General features: G+C 42.3%; 1 protein-coding gene across 4 annotated transcripts in view; it reads right to left on the reverse strand.

Annotated features, from left to right (window-relative positions):
- LOC126237234 (Ig-like and fibronectin type-III domain-containing protein 1) overlaps positions 1-14,888 on the reverse strand; it is a 1,152,289-nt gene that overhangs the window by 150,490 nt on the left and 986,911 nt on the right. The window lies entirely within an intron of this gene.

Consider the following 14,888-nt stretch of genomic DNA (forward strand, 5'->3'; position numbering starts at 1 on the left):
AGGCCTGTAGACGGTGCCCGATAGCTCTATGATCGGTTGGCCTAGTAACGGAAGAGTGAGGGGAGCCTAGCCACAAGCGTATCTTACAAGAACGACAAGTATCAGTGAAAGATAAGACATGCGTTCCGAACCAACGCCATGGTGTCTGGAGGCCGCGAAATATTGCTGGACTCAACATAGTGACCGATGTAGTAAGGAACATACGGAGAAACTAGATACTGTCTGATAGTAGTAGTAGTAGTAGTAGTAGTAAAAGTAGCGTATGTGTGTGTGTGTGTGTGTGTGTGTGTGTGTGTGTGTGTGTGTGTGTGTCCATCTCAAACTACAGTGAAGCAGCGAAGAGAAGTAAATAGAGAAACAGTAAAGCTGGACACTAGACAATGTGGTCTTTAACTGTTTTCCTAAGATCAGTAACCCTAACATTCTAATAAGTAATCGTACTAGAAGTGCTAGTGTTAATACTGTTCGCCTAATTTTCAGTAGTAGTAAAAAAATGGTTCAAATGGCTCTGAGCACTATGGGACTCAACTGCTGAGGTCATTAGTCCCCTAGAACTTAGAACTAGTTAAACCTAACTAACCTAAGGACATCACAAACATCCATGCCCGAGGCAGGATTCGAACCTGCGACCGTAGCGGTCTTGCGGTTCCAGACTGCAGCGCCTTTAACCGCACGGTCAGTAGTAGTAGTTGCCGTTGAGAAATAGATAAGGTGGTCGTAGTAACAGCGACTATTGATCCTGTATTAGTTGTATTGTTTATTATTGTAGTAGTAATACACTGAAGCGTCAAAGAAACTGGTGTATGCATTCGTATTCAAAAATTAGTAAGAGATATGTAAACAGGAAGCTGCGGTAGGCAATTCCTATATTAGACAACAAGTGTCTGGCGTAGTTGTTAGATCGGTTACTGCTGCTACAATGGCATGTTATCAAGATTTAAGTGAGTTTGAACGTAGTGCTGTAGTCGGCGCATGAGCGATGGGACACAGCGTCTCCGAGGTAGCGATGGAGTTTGGATTTTCCCGTACGTCCATTTAACATGAATATCAGGAATCCGGTAAATCATCAAATTTTATGGACAGCCCTGCAGGATTCATGGTGTCAATTCCCTCCAGCACTACTTCAGACTTTAATCGAGTCTATGCCACATCGTGCTGCGTCTCTTCTGCGAGCTCGCGGAAGCCGTACACGATATTAGGCAGGTGTACCAGTTTCTTTGCCTCTTCAGTGTATATGCTGTTGTAACGGTACTTATAGCTGTAGTTGAAAGGGTCTGAAATAACTAAAACATGTGACTCTTTTGCTGTCACAGGTAAATAATATCCGAATGAGAGTGGAAAAGATGTCAAGCAAAATATAGAGTGTAGCGTACAAGTAGCTATCTAAATATTAGAGCGCCAGTAACAGAAAGAAATAAAAATAAGGAAAAATAGTACTATAGGTACTGTGGACTCAGTTAAGTGTTCGGAACAGAAAAAAAGAAAACGAAATAGATTATCACTAAGGCACACATAAACCTTATTATGTATGTAAATGTCCATTATCGTCATCAAGATAGTGGACTGTGATAAATAAATACATAAATAAGTGTGTGAATGTTCCATTTGTAGCAACGACTTCTATTGCATGTCGTCGAAGGAAAATCAAGCCTCTCTCTTTTTCGTTACAGGTTTCAAATTCTGCTCTTTTACTTCATAGCACTTAACTACGTAGTGTTCTCAAATATTCGGAGGGTGGTCATCATAGCATATCGTGAGCCCACAATTCGTATAATACACTGCATACCATATTTTCAAATGTTCCAAGGAGATCATAATGTTATACCACTGTGAAACTTAACTTTACGTTTCTAAGTCTGCATCGACACGAAAATAGACAAGTGACTACCCGATCTGTCAAACACTGCAGTAACTGGGTCACTAACCAGTGGAAGAAAGGAATTATGGTAGAATTTCCTTTTGTATCAACTGCTCTTAATTGTTGATCATGTTTCCTCATAATGAGGATATGCGTCTGACTCAAACGGTTCGCTCAATGAAGCTAAGCGAGCTTCTCCAAGAACTCCTCAATTTTCAGTTTTTTATGGTACCTAAGGAATATAGATCAATTTAGTTTCCACACGAATTTCTTGTTTACTGTAGCTAACGGCACACTATAAGGTATTCAAGAAGACATAAATCGTTTTCGAGTATCGAGTCGAAATCACACAATGTAAATTGAGAGCGCACGTTAGGAAACATGACTGCCTTCTGTTGTTGGAAGCAGTACACATTTCCTGGACATACTTTACATTTCGTGATATCTAAACAAGGTTTTCTACTAAAGAGGTGAATATTTTATTGTATGCGTAATATTCGTATTTTTTATACATCCGATGAAAATAGTATTTTTTAAATGTAATAAGTTGTTCCTTAGTCATGCTTATAAACACCGAGAACATAATACGCGTTATGTTATTGCACTGTTTATTTCAAAAGCTCTAGGAGGCTAGTTTACTTTTCCAGTAAAAATGAAAGAAGAAGGAAAATAGCTGCTTCATAATCTCGGTACATGAAAAAGGCAAGGGAAATAACGACATGGCAAAATACTACTTATCGTTAAAACCTTAATCCGAAATCCAGTACGTGTATAAATGTATAAACAGTTAAGGGTGTGCACTGTCCATGTTACGTGTGACAGCCTGTATAATCAGAGGCAGATGTACGTGCCGAATACCTCCAGGAGAGGAATCAACAAGTCAGACGGGGTGTCCAGTGTTCAGAGAAACTGCGATTGTATACAACAAAACCAAGGTGAAAGAAGTACATCATCATTATCATGGCATTTATAAACACCGCGAACGCCAGAGCACTGAGTCTGAAATTTTACCCTCTGGATGGAAGACACAACGGGAATATAAATGCGGCGATATATGCGAGTGCTTCTTTCATTTTTTTACGTTATATTGCTGGCAGTTACAGGTTAAATAAACTATTCAATAGCTGCATTGGCTAAGCTCTTAAATTTGCAGTGACAAAGCCTTCACACAGGGTAGCTGACTTCGGGATCGTCTCTTCAGGTTTTTGTTGTGTTTAACCATTTTGTCGCGTACAATCTTCTGCATATCACGATTTCTAGTAACGTTAATACAGCCGACAGTTACTTTTTCTTCATCCTTCTTCCACGCTATACGATCCCAATGAAGTCAATAACGTGCGCCCTCTTACAGTTTCCCATGCCGTATCAAAGGGTCACAGGGCAATGCGTTTCACACTGCACCAAGATGTGGAAAAGAAATAAACAAGCGGCAAGTAATTAAGTGCATGCGTTAATATCGTGATGCACGAAGGGTCTCGTACGTATCTTCTTCACTGACAAAGGGCTTGGGGACTGGAAACAAATGAAACGATAACATTGATATGGTAAACTACATGAAATTTCTCTCAAGACATGTCCAAGGACTCCGAATTATTCTTCTCCGTGGGACTGGAGACAGGTTGTATATCCAACACAGCATGCCAAATTTCGCAATGACGATTTCAAATGGTTCAAATGGCTCTGAGCACTATGGGACTCAACTGCTGAGGTCATTAGTCCCCTAGAACTTAGAACTAGTTAAACCTAACTAACCTAAGGACAGCACAAACATCCATGCCCGAGGCAGGATTCGAACCTGCGACCGTAGCGGTCTTGCGGTTCCAGACTGCAGCGCCTTTAACCGCACGGCCACTTCGGCCGGCTCAGTGACGATTTCATAGGTACTCTGTTAACGGCTGCATCGTGTTCTTTTACGTTTATCATTCACTAAGAAGAAAGTAAAATACACTGACGGAAAAAATGCAACACCAAAAAATAATTAATGTAGGGTAATGAAATTTCGGGAAAACGTTTGGCTCAAAAAAATGGTTCAAATGGCTCTGAGCACTATGGGACTCAACATCTTAGGTCATAAGTCCCCTAGAACTTAGAACTACTTAAACCTAACTAACCTAAGGACATCACACACACCAATGCCCGAGGCAGGATTCGAACCTGCGACCGTAGCAGTCCCGCGGTTCCGGACTGCAGCGCCAGAACCGCTAGACCACCGCGGCCGGCGGGAAAACGTTTGTCTAGGTAAGATATTTAAGTGATTTACCTTGCAAGATCACAGGTTAACGTAATGTACAGGATGGTACCCAGTCAAGGAATATTTTAGGGAATTAGTTTTAAAAATTTATTTCAAAGGCCCAGTGGAATCTTTATAAGTTTTCTCCCAGAGTAATTCACGCCGTGTCTACGTGATAGAAGTCGCTTGCCTTTCAAAACAGAGGCAGTTTTGTCCAGTTAAAGCTGCTGACAGGAGATGCCCTGAGACCTCTGCTGAAACTGCTAGCGAATTCACGCCACTGGTTTTTAGCCAATAGCGTGCGCGGGATACCGATCACGTGTGTGGACGCTGGAGTGTTCTGCGGTGCCGTACACAGTTGCTTCTCTCTCTTGTAATCCAGACCTCGAGCAGAACAGATGTCTTTTTGCAAGGCAGAGCCTCTCGCTCTGCTTTTCCCGACCGGCCACCAACGTAAGTTAACGTGAACCGCTTCCCCTTCCGTTGCCCGTTTCATTTAATTGTTCGACCTCCTAGACTGTCCTAAACCTGGTAACTTCCGACCCTAGGCGCGCTCTTTGTACCCCGTATATTGAAATATATCCGCTTTATGGTACTTAATTTTCTGTTTTGTCATTTAACGACAGCCCTGAATGCCCACTCTCTAATCCTGACCGCTCGACCTCCTGCCGCCACGAGGCATATTTAACAACCTTCTTTCCCCTTCCCTGCCATTTTATACATTAACATTGGTGTCAGAAGTTTCTCTCCCCATCCCCAAACCACAAATTCTTTTACAATTGGTGTCAGAAGTGGGATGTAACAATTATATCCCCCCTTACCGGCACGTACTCTTTTACATTTGGTGTCAGACGTGGGATGTAACAATTATATCCCCCCTTCCCGGCACGTACCCTTTTACATTTGGTGTCAGAAGTGGGATGTAACAATTATATCCCCCCTTCCCGGCACGTACTCTTTTACATTTGGTGTCAGACGTGGGATGTAACAATTATATCCCCCCTTCCCGGCACGTACCCTTTTACATTTGGTGTCAGAAGTGGGATGTAACAATTATATCCCCCTTTCCGACACGAACTCTTTTACAGTAAGCGCGAGATGAGACATTGCAAATGTGAAATGATGGTACGTTAATAACCGGTGTAATCGGCAGAATGTTGAATTCAAGCATTGTGTTGTACAGGTGGCGGGTGTCAGGTTGGGCAATGGAGTTCCATGCCTGTTGCACTTGCTTAATCACTACAGGACGGTCAATGCTGTTTGTGGGTGACGCTGGATTTGTCGTCCGATGTCGTCCCATATGTGGTCCTTTGGAGAGAGATCGGTGATCCAACAGACCAGGGCAACATGTCGAAACTCTGTGTAACATGTCGGGTTACAACAGCGGTATATGAGTAAGTGTTATCCTGTTGGAAAACACCCTCTGGGTTGCTGAAGGCTCAAATAGCTCTGAGCACTATGGGAATTAATATCTATGGTCATCAGTCCCCTAGAACTTAGAACTACTTAAACCTAACTAACCTAAGGACATCACACAACACCCAGTCATCACGAGGCAGATAAAATCCCTGACCCCGCCGGGAATCGAACCCGGGAAGGTTGCTGATTATGAATGGCAGCACAACAGTCAGAATCAGCAGACTGACGTACAGATTTGTAGTCAGGGTACGTGGGAAAACCACGAGAGTGCTCCTGCTGTTACACGAATTCGCACCCCAGGTCGTAACCCCAGGCGTAGGTCCAGTGCGTCTAATATACGGACAGGTTGGTTGCAGGCCTTCAACTGGCCTCCTTCTAGCTAATAAACGGTCAGAATTGACCCCGAGGCAGAACCAGCTTTCATCAGGAAACACAACAGACCGTCACCCTACACTTCAATGAGCTCTTGCTTGACACCACTGAAGTCGTAAATGACGATGGTTTGAAGTCATTGGAATCCACGCTGTGCGTCTGGCCCGGTGCCGTCCTTTAAGTAACAGACAGGACAATTGGCCAGAGCCATGTGCCGAACACGACGGTCTTCCTTCTCGGGAGTGCCACGTGGCCATCCGGAGCCTAGTCTTCTTGTTACTGTACATTCCTGTGGCCACCACTGTCAGCAGTCATGTACAATAACTACATTCCTGCCAAGTCCTTTTACAATATCGCAGAAGGAACATCCAGCTTCTCGTAGCCCTATTATGCGACCTCGTTCAGAATCAGTGAGGTGTTGATAATGGCGTTTTTGTGAACCATAAAGGCATTCGTAACTAAAACCAACTCACCACGTCAATCTTAAAGATAACTAACGCTCACGGACGTGACAGCGTGTATTTGGATCCTCATCGTGGCGGTACTTGCGCCACTCTAATGCGGCTTGTGCGATATGTGAATAGATATCATCTTTCAGCTGGAGAAACACGCCTAGTAACTTCCATTTATCTCGCATAACTCCATCTTGTGATTTTTTCCATCAGTGTAGAACCTGTCTTCCAGTGGACTATAACTATTAGCAAATTACATGTGTATAGTTTATCGGGATTCATCCTTTCGAATTTAAGTTCCAATCAAGGATCACCCATGGTTTTGTGCTACGGTCACACAGCGGCCATCATAATTTATTCTTTCTTTATATCTATATCGTTGTAAGTCAGTCGGAACTTTTAACACAACGTATAGCTGCTATCAGTTATTAACAAATATTAATAATCTAAAGGCACAGCTCTTTGCAGTGGGGCGACGGGCGAAGAGAATAGTGTGGTGTGCGTACTGTAAGACCTTCGGTACACACACCATCAGATTATTTCACTTGTCGCTCTAACGAAGTAGGCGAGTGTCAGCAATATGTCCCGTGGTCTTATCGTGGCTTGTTTATCTTCTGCCGTTAGGTCAGACGATAGAAATGCCACTTGCACGCTTAGAGTAGCAGATTGACGGTGACCAACTTTAAACAGAACTTGATTAATTTTCACACACATTTATTAGAATAATAACAAATATAGAATTATTTCACTTGGTTCTGGATGCTATTTACAATTGACAGTCTGAAGTTCCTTTGGTGTTGGTACGTTACTCTTACTCTCACATATATCTCTGATACTTGACAAAAGTGTCTATGCATTTATCTTCATGGCTATGTACAGGAATATGGTATTCTTATTAGGCGCAGACTGAAACTTGACTATAGACTGGTACAGACAAAGGTAGAACTCGTACAGACTGGTACAGACTAATGCAGACTGGTACAGACTGATGCAGACTGGTACAGACTGCGGCAGACAAATGCAGACTGACTAATCGGAGGTCTGTACACTCGTTATGATACCTCGCGCGTTCATGTATCACTGCGCGAGTGTGACACGCGAGGAGAAAAGGTTCTACGTTAGCAGCAATCTCATTGGCTGCGTCACTTATTAATACGCGGATCGGCGGAAGCAGAATTCGGTCCGTCTCTAAGGCAGCGCTATCTCGTAGTGCGGAGACGGACGAGCGCTGCGCCTGCGCTGTTGTGCTTAGCGGGGCGCGCTCTAGTGGGAAAGTTGTGTACGCGCTGACTACGCGGAACTATGTACACAACAAATAGTAAATATAAGAGGAGAACACTGGAATAGATTTCCCATCGACGTCAGCACATCACTTTCTTGTAGAAGTATGCGACAAACTGGTGTTAAGCAGTGCGTGATAAAAAGAAAAAACAATTACTGCAATTTTCGTTTTATTTTCTTTAGGCATGATGAATTTCAGTAACCATCATCTTCATTTACCATAGAAGGAGCAATTGCTTAAGTCCAACAGGTCGAAACTGGAGATTTACAACGTTACGTTATACGCATGAGCTGTAAGGAGACGGAGCAGCCACACCGCGTCACTGAATTGAACCGCTGGCCTACAGGGCTGAATTGTGAGCGCGGCCCGCTCCGGACAGAGGGAAAGTGGTGGCTATCCCAGTCAGGTACCCGCCGCAGCTGGCCTGGACGCAATATCCACTGCGCCCTGTCCAGCTGGCAATATTGCCTCTGCGACCATGACTCCGCTAAAAGTCCCAGCTGTTGAGCAGTCATCGGTGAATACCATGTCTGCTCAAGCGTATGCAGCGAAAGGGAAACGTATACAGGGGGGATAGCTGCCAGGATTTCTCGAACTCTAGTAAATAGTTTTGTTGCGGTAAGCAGCACGCGTTATTAAGAGCTTCATGTGAGAGCGGAGTGCATAAGGAAGCAAAGGAGACTGGGTTTAACGTCCCGTCGATATTGAGGTCATTAGGGACGGAGCACAAGCTCGGATAGTGTCAAGGATGGGGGAAGGAGTCGGCCGTGCCCTTGCAAAGGAACCATCCCGGCATCTGCCTGGAGCTATTTAGAGAAATTACGGGAAACCTTAATCTGGATGGCCGGACCGTCATCCTCCCGAATGCGAGTCCTGTGTGTTACCCAGTGCGACAGCGGAGTGCGTCAGCACAGTATTACAAGGGGCGTTCAACAAGTAATGCAACACTTTTTTTTCTGAAAGCAGGTTACCTTTATTCAGGATTCCAGTACACGATATTATTCCCCATTCTTTTGGCTACAAAACCCGATTTTTCAACATAATTTCCTTTCATAGCGACGGCCTTATGCCACCTTACTGAGAGGGCGTCTGTATTCACACGGCACCACTCTACTGGTCGACGTTGGAGCCAACGTCTTGCTGCATCTGTAACCTCCCCATCATCTACCTACTGCCTCTCGCAGAGTCCATTCTCCATTGGGCCAATCCGATACAAGTCGGAAGCTGCGAGATCCATGCTACAGAGTGGATGAGGAAGAACAATCCAATGAAGTTTTGCGAGCGCCTCTCGACAAAGAAACTGTCACAACAGACTCGTAACGCGCACGCAGTTTTATACCCTGCGCGTACACGTGTTTGAGTACCTCCGTTGGTGGACGACTGTGTCAGCACTACCAACATAGACGTCTAGTTGTACTGCGAGGTGTTTGTGATCCGTCGATCACCTCGAATGAGGGTGCATGCACGTTCCAATATTGCAGCCGTCGCGGGTGTGTGCGGTCAGTCGGCACGCGTGAGATCAGATAGGTTTGAGCTACCTTGTTGCTATGATAGGCGCTCAACGACACACCGTGCTTTTGTTCACTGCCACGTCTCCGTAGGCATACTGCAAGCGTTCAAAACTATCTGCGGTGCTCTGGTTTTCCACCGAAAGAAACTCAACGGCCGCTCTCTGCTTGGAACGCACTTCCGTTACATGTCGTTTTAGACGTAGCTCAGTGTGTGGAAGGATCTGCCAGTATTTACCGTTACCCAGGGGACGCCCGACTGTACGTGTACAGTCTTCTGGGAGGCTCCTTCCGTTACAGACGCCATTTTCAAGGCTACGTATAGCGCCGCCACTACCGGAATCAATAGTGGCTGAAGCGGGAATATTTCACGATGTTCCACTACAAATTCAGCATTTTTCAACCGAAATTAGCCGAGAAAAAAATGTGTTCCATTACTTACTGAAAGCCCCTCGTACAACCCATGTGCTGAACGCACAGGACTAAAAAAAATATTCCATTTCTTATTTCGCAATTGTCACATTCACGTCTATGCTTATCGTTCGCAAGTTGTCGTCTGTCGCTGAACGAATTCGTGCATCGCGATGAGCGTATAGTATACGTTACGGATACCACTCGGTAATCGCTGCCGTGCGCTACATTATGCGACCCAAAGTTCCTTACAAGGGAACCTCCCCATCGCACCCCCCTCAGATTTAGTTATAAGTTGGCACAGTGGATAGGCCTTGAAAAACTGAACACAGATCAATTGAGAAAACAGGAAGAAGTTGTGTGGAACTATGAAAAAATAAGCAAAATATACGAACTGAGTAGTCCATGTGCAAGATAGGCAACATGAAAGAGAACGCAGACAGAGGAGCGCGGTGGTCCCGTGGTTAGCAAGAGCAGTTGCTGAACGATAGGTCCTTGGTTCAAGTCTTACCTCGGGTGAAAAATTTTAATTTTTTATATTCAGTTTAAGTGACAAACTCTTATGTTTTCATTACTTTTTTGGAAGTGATTATCACATCCTCAAGAAAACCTAAATCAGGCAAGGAGGAAGAATCTTTTTACCCATTCGCCAAGTGTACAAGTTAGGTGGGTCGACAACATATTCCTGTCATGTGACGCACATGCCGTCACCAGTGTCGTATAGAATATGTCAGACGTGTTTTCCTGTGAAGGAATCGGTTGACCTATGACCTTGCGATCAAATGTTTTCGGTTCCCATTGGAGAGGCACGTCCTTTCGTCTACTAATGGCACGGTTTTGCGGTGCGGTCGCAAAACACAGACACTAAACTTATTACAGTGAACAGAGACGTCAATGAACGAACGGACAGATCATAACTTTGCGAAAATAAAGAAAATAAAGTTTTCACTCGAGGGAAGACTTGAACCAAGGACCTATCTTTCCGCAGTTGCTCACGCTAACCACGGGACCACGGCGCTCAGGGGTCCAGAGTCTCCTTGATCTTGCTTATCTTGCACATGGACTACTCAGTTTGTATATTTTGCTTATTTTTTCATAGTTCCACACAACTTCTTCCTGTTTTATCGACTGATCTGTGTTCAGTTTTTCAAGGCCTATACACTGTGCCAACTTATAACTAAATCTGAGGGGGGTGCGATGGGGAGGTTTCCTTGTTAGTACTCCAATACACGCGCTATGTTGTTATGTAATACTTCCAAGTTCAAGCACAATAAGCCAACATCAGATTTGTTCTCCGTGAGAATGAGATGTCGTAGGACCTAAGGCTTGCATGTAGGGGGCTCAATGTTTGGCAGATTTCACAGAAGCCACTTGCCCACTTTTAACGACGATAATGTAAGAAGGAAACGTCAGAAAGCACTAAACCCCAGTATCGGTCTGGCGGACGTTACCGATTAACTAACAGCGACGACCTAGTTTTAAATCGTGCTCTAAGAACTAATCACTGGACGTTCTTGTCATCTATTGGAGATGACACCAGTTTTAGTAACATTTTGCAGCATATAGTTTGCTCCAACATACGAAAAAACTCTATGAAAACTAACTAGTCACACATACCCAGCACGGATTCAGAAAATATCGCCATTGTCAAATACAATGGGCTCCTCATTCGCGTGTAGTAATGATTGCTATCGATAGGGGATCTCAAGTTGATTTCATATTTCTAGATTACCAGATGGCTTTTGGACACCGTTCATCACAAGCGGCTTCCAATCGAGTTACATGCCTTTGGAGAAATGTCTCAACTACGTGACTGGATTTGTGATTTCCTGTCAGTTCGTACTAATTGAAAGGAACTCTTCTAGTGAAACCGAAATTATGTCTCTGGTTCCTCAAGGAACCGTTATAGGCCCTTTACTCTTCTTAATCTGTATAAACGATTTAGGAGAAAATCTGAGCAGCCCTCTTACACTGTTTGCAGATAATTCTAACGTTTACCGTCTAGTAAAGTCATCAGCAGATCAAAACGAGCTGAAAAGTGATACAGATAAGATAGCTGCATAGTGCAAAAAGTGGCAATGGAACCTAAACAATAAAAAGTGTGAAATTCATTAAACTTTGGGTACACGATAAATCTCACAAACGTAAAGGTTCTCGATTCAACTAGATACCTATGGATTGAATTTACGAAGAACTATCACGTGGAAAATGTTGGGGGACAGGTGATCCAAGGACTGCGTTTTATTTGCAGAGCACTTAGGAGGTGCAACAGGTTTACTAAAGAGAATATCTACACCAGGCTTGTCCGACCGTTTCTGGAGTGCTGCTGCGCGGTATGGCCAGTTTCTTTGGCAGCTGTACTCGTTTTCAGATATCTTCGTCCCATGAAACATGGCAATAACACGCCATGTGTTGATGTGCTTTATGAAAGATATTTCCTCTTAGTCCGTTGAAGTAGGCTGTAACTATTTATAAAAACACAGAATAATAAATTTTTTCCTTGTATTCTATGTATTTCTTGCTGTTTCTCTATTACAATAAGTCTGTTTTATTTTCCTTCACATTAGATTACGTGCGTCTGTTTTATTTTCCTTGACATTGGATTACGTACGCTGTGAATGAGAAAGTCGTCATTACTAAACGATTAAAAAATTATAAAAATGTTATTATTTCTTCTTGTCTGTTATGTATCTATAACGATGTCAAGTGAAATAACGTTCACAACAATTCAAGTTACACACTTTTTGTAGCAGACTCATTTGAAGGTGAAAGTGGTTGTTTGCATGAATCCAAAATTAATTCTGTTCCTGATGCCACATTCGTACACTTTCGATCACTTGGACCGTGAAGCACGATAGGAACAGGCTAATTTCAGCCTCACTTCTTGTTACCGCAGGCATAAATTGCTACGTAGGCAATTTATGAAAGGGCTGAAAACAGTAAGACATTCTTTTTGTAGACGTTAAATTGTATAATCGTAGCGGAAATCGTGAGAATAAGTGTTGTGATGAAGTTTAAACTATTTACTCCTTTCTTTTGTTACCGTCCATTGTACCTCGAATTCGAAATCATGACCCTGTTCGACAAGAGTGAGTTGGAGAGGGGGGAGGGGTTGACGAGGTAAAGAATCTGACCTTGAACTTGTTGGGGGCTTGTGGGTTTGAACGATTCAGCAAAAAAGGAAGAAAAATAGAAAGATCGATCCTTGTGTTGCAACAAACTTCTTTCCTACGATTTTGCAACGCTGTTTCCACTAGGTAAGTATCAGTTGTCAAGCAAGAATATGTTGCAAAAGGAACTATGTTACGTACTTCCCAATGTTAAAAGAGTTTACGTACGCCCACATGCAGTTTGTTTCAACCATTCACTTTCGATACATCGCCTTCTTGACATATTGACAACGCGTGACATTTCCCTCTGAAAATTGTGTATTCATTAAGATGTCTCAGTGACACTAGTTGTTCCGATTACAAGTAAATAGCATAGACACATAAAAAAAATACGAACGCACACACACACACACACACACACATAAATGAACAACTCGTTACAAGCGCACAAGTGTTATCGAACGCATGGCTTAACGAGTGCTGGAGAAGTGAACATGCGTTACACCTATTACCCCTTGATGGACATAAATTCGTTTGAATTAAAAATGTTAGTAAAAGCTTTTCCTAGATATAAGAGCTATTGATATCGTGCAAATCGGACAAACTGAGTGGAATAATTCATGTGATAGAGATATTGGAAATTAAGTGCAAATGTTCCTACTTGGACAAGATGTTAATCGCTGAAAACGCTTTAAAATCATTTGTACGGTTTTCGGAAATAATATTACATTGTTAAGTGTTCCATATTTATGAGATCTTACATTCGACTACAATCAGGAACTGCAACTAAAATATGCTACGGAAAATCATTGTGAATTAATTGTGATTTTCGAGTACAAGTTGGGTTATCTACTCTCTAGATTACTAAGAATAACATAGTTTACATTATTTAATCAAATGATGTTTCGGTCAGAATTACTACAGTGCGACTTCCACTCATACAAAACTTCAGATTCGCCGTTCAACTGATAAGTATATTTCAAATGCTACCTACGAAAAATCTTTATAAAACCTAAAAGACTAAATGCACATTAAAGAAGAAGTATATTCAGATTGAGAACTAAGGAGGAGAAATGGAAATATGTTGCAAAAGGAACTATGTTACGTACTTCCCAGTGTTCAAAGAGTTTACGTACTCCAACATGCAGTTTGTTTCAACCATTCACTTTCGATACATCGCCTTCTTGACAGGCCATTACTGTTATGCCACGTCGAATATCTGTACTAAAATACAAAATACAGCTACGTGAAACTAAAACTACTTAAAGCCGACAAATAAATAGGGACATTTCAGTTAACCATTGCTACTATGCCACGCTGTGTCTCTGGCCAAAAATACAGTTGCTAATTATTTGAAACGTCAAAACTACTTAAAAATAGTCAATAAAACTTAGCAATTTGTCTATTGTGTGGAATACTGAACTGAACGTTCACTTTCTAAGAGGTAAAACGAGAAGAATTTTCGGTATCTAATTCAATGAGAGATTTGACTTCATACATTCTGACAGGTCCCAGAAATAACTGGAAAACAATAATTCCTCTGCTGTATGTGCCTAACTGTTGCCTGTTTCAGTCGTCAACGTGGTGAAGATCATTTACAACAATGGGTGAAATGTTGCACTATTCCACAGCATATAGCGAACATCCTGGAAAATCATATTGTGTTTGCTTGTGATTCTAGTTACTGTGAGAATACGATTGATGTACTAACGTTAGCTGAAAGCCTTCAAAAGTGAACGAGTGACGTGAGCAGAAAACTACACACGTCATATTTTAATTCGTTGTAGTGCCTAAATATATTTTATTTTGATTGTACTTTGTGCACTCGGTCAACATGGAAACGTACCGACCACCTTTCTATAAATAGGTTCTTTAAAAAAAATTATTGAGTTTTTATTTTTCAATCGACTCCAAGGGAGCTCACATATAGAAGCAGACTATTTTTGGCACTTTTTAGTTGGCGGTAAATTAATCAGACGAGCATTCCTCGAAGAAATTACTACTCTCAATACACAGCGAAAAGAAATAGTGAGATACTGATGTGCCACAATTATATTTCTTCATTTTTCTAAAAATTTCTATATAATGCTTTCTTAAAATGTGATTACTTATTCTCCATTTTAATTTACCATATGCGCCATTAACATATCAATGAGTTTACTGAACAGCAATTAGTTGTAATTTAAAATACGATACTTCCAAGTTAGCACACTCAGTTTACTTCAGGCCTGTCATCCCAGCTAGTA

The sequence above is a fragment of the Schistocerca nitens genome, chromosome 2 (genome assembly GCF_023898315.1).
Source record: "Schistocerca nitens isolate TAMUIC-IGC-003100 chromosome 2, iqSchNite1.1, whole genome shotgun sequence".
NCBI lineage: Eukaryota > Metazoa > Arthropoda > Insecta > Orthoptera > Acrididae > Schistocerca > Schistocerca nitens.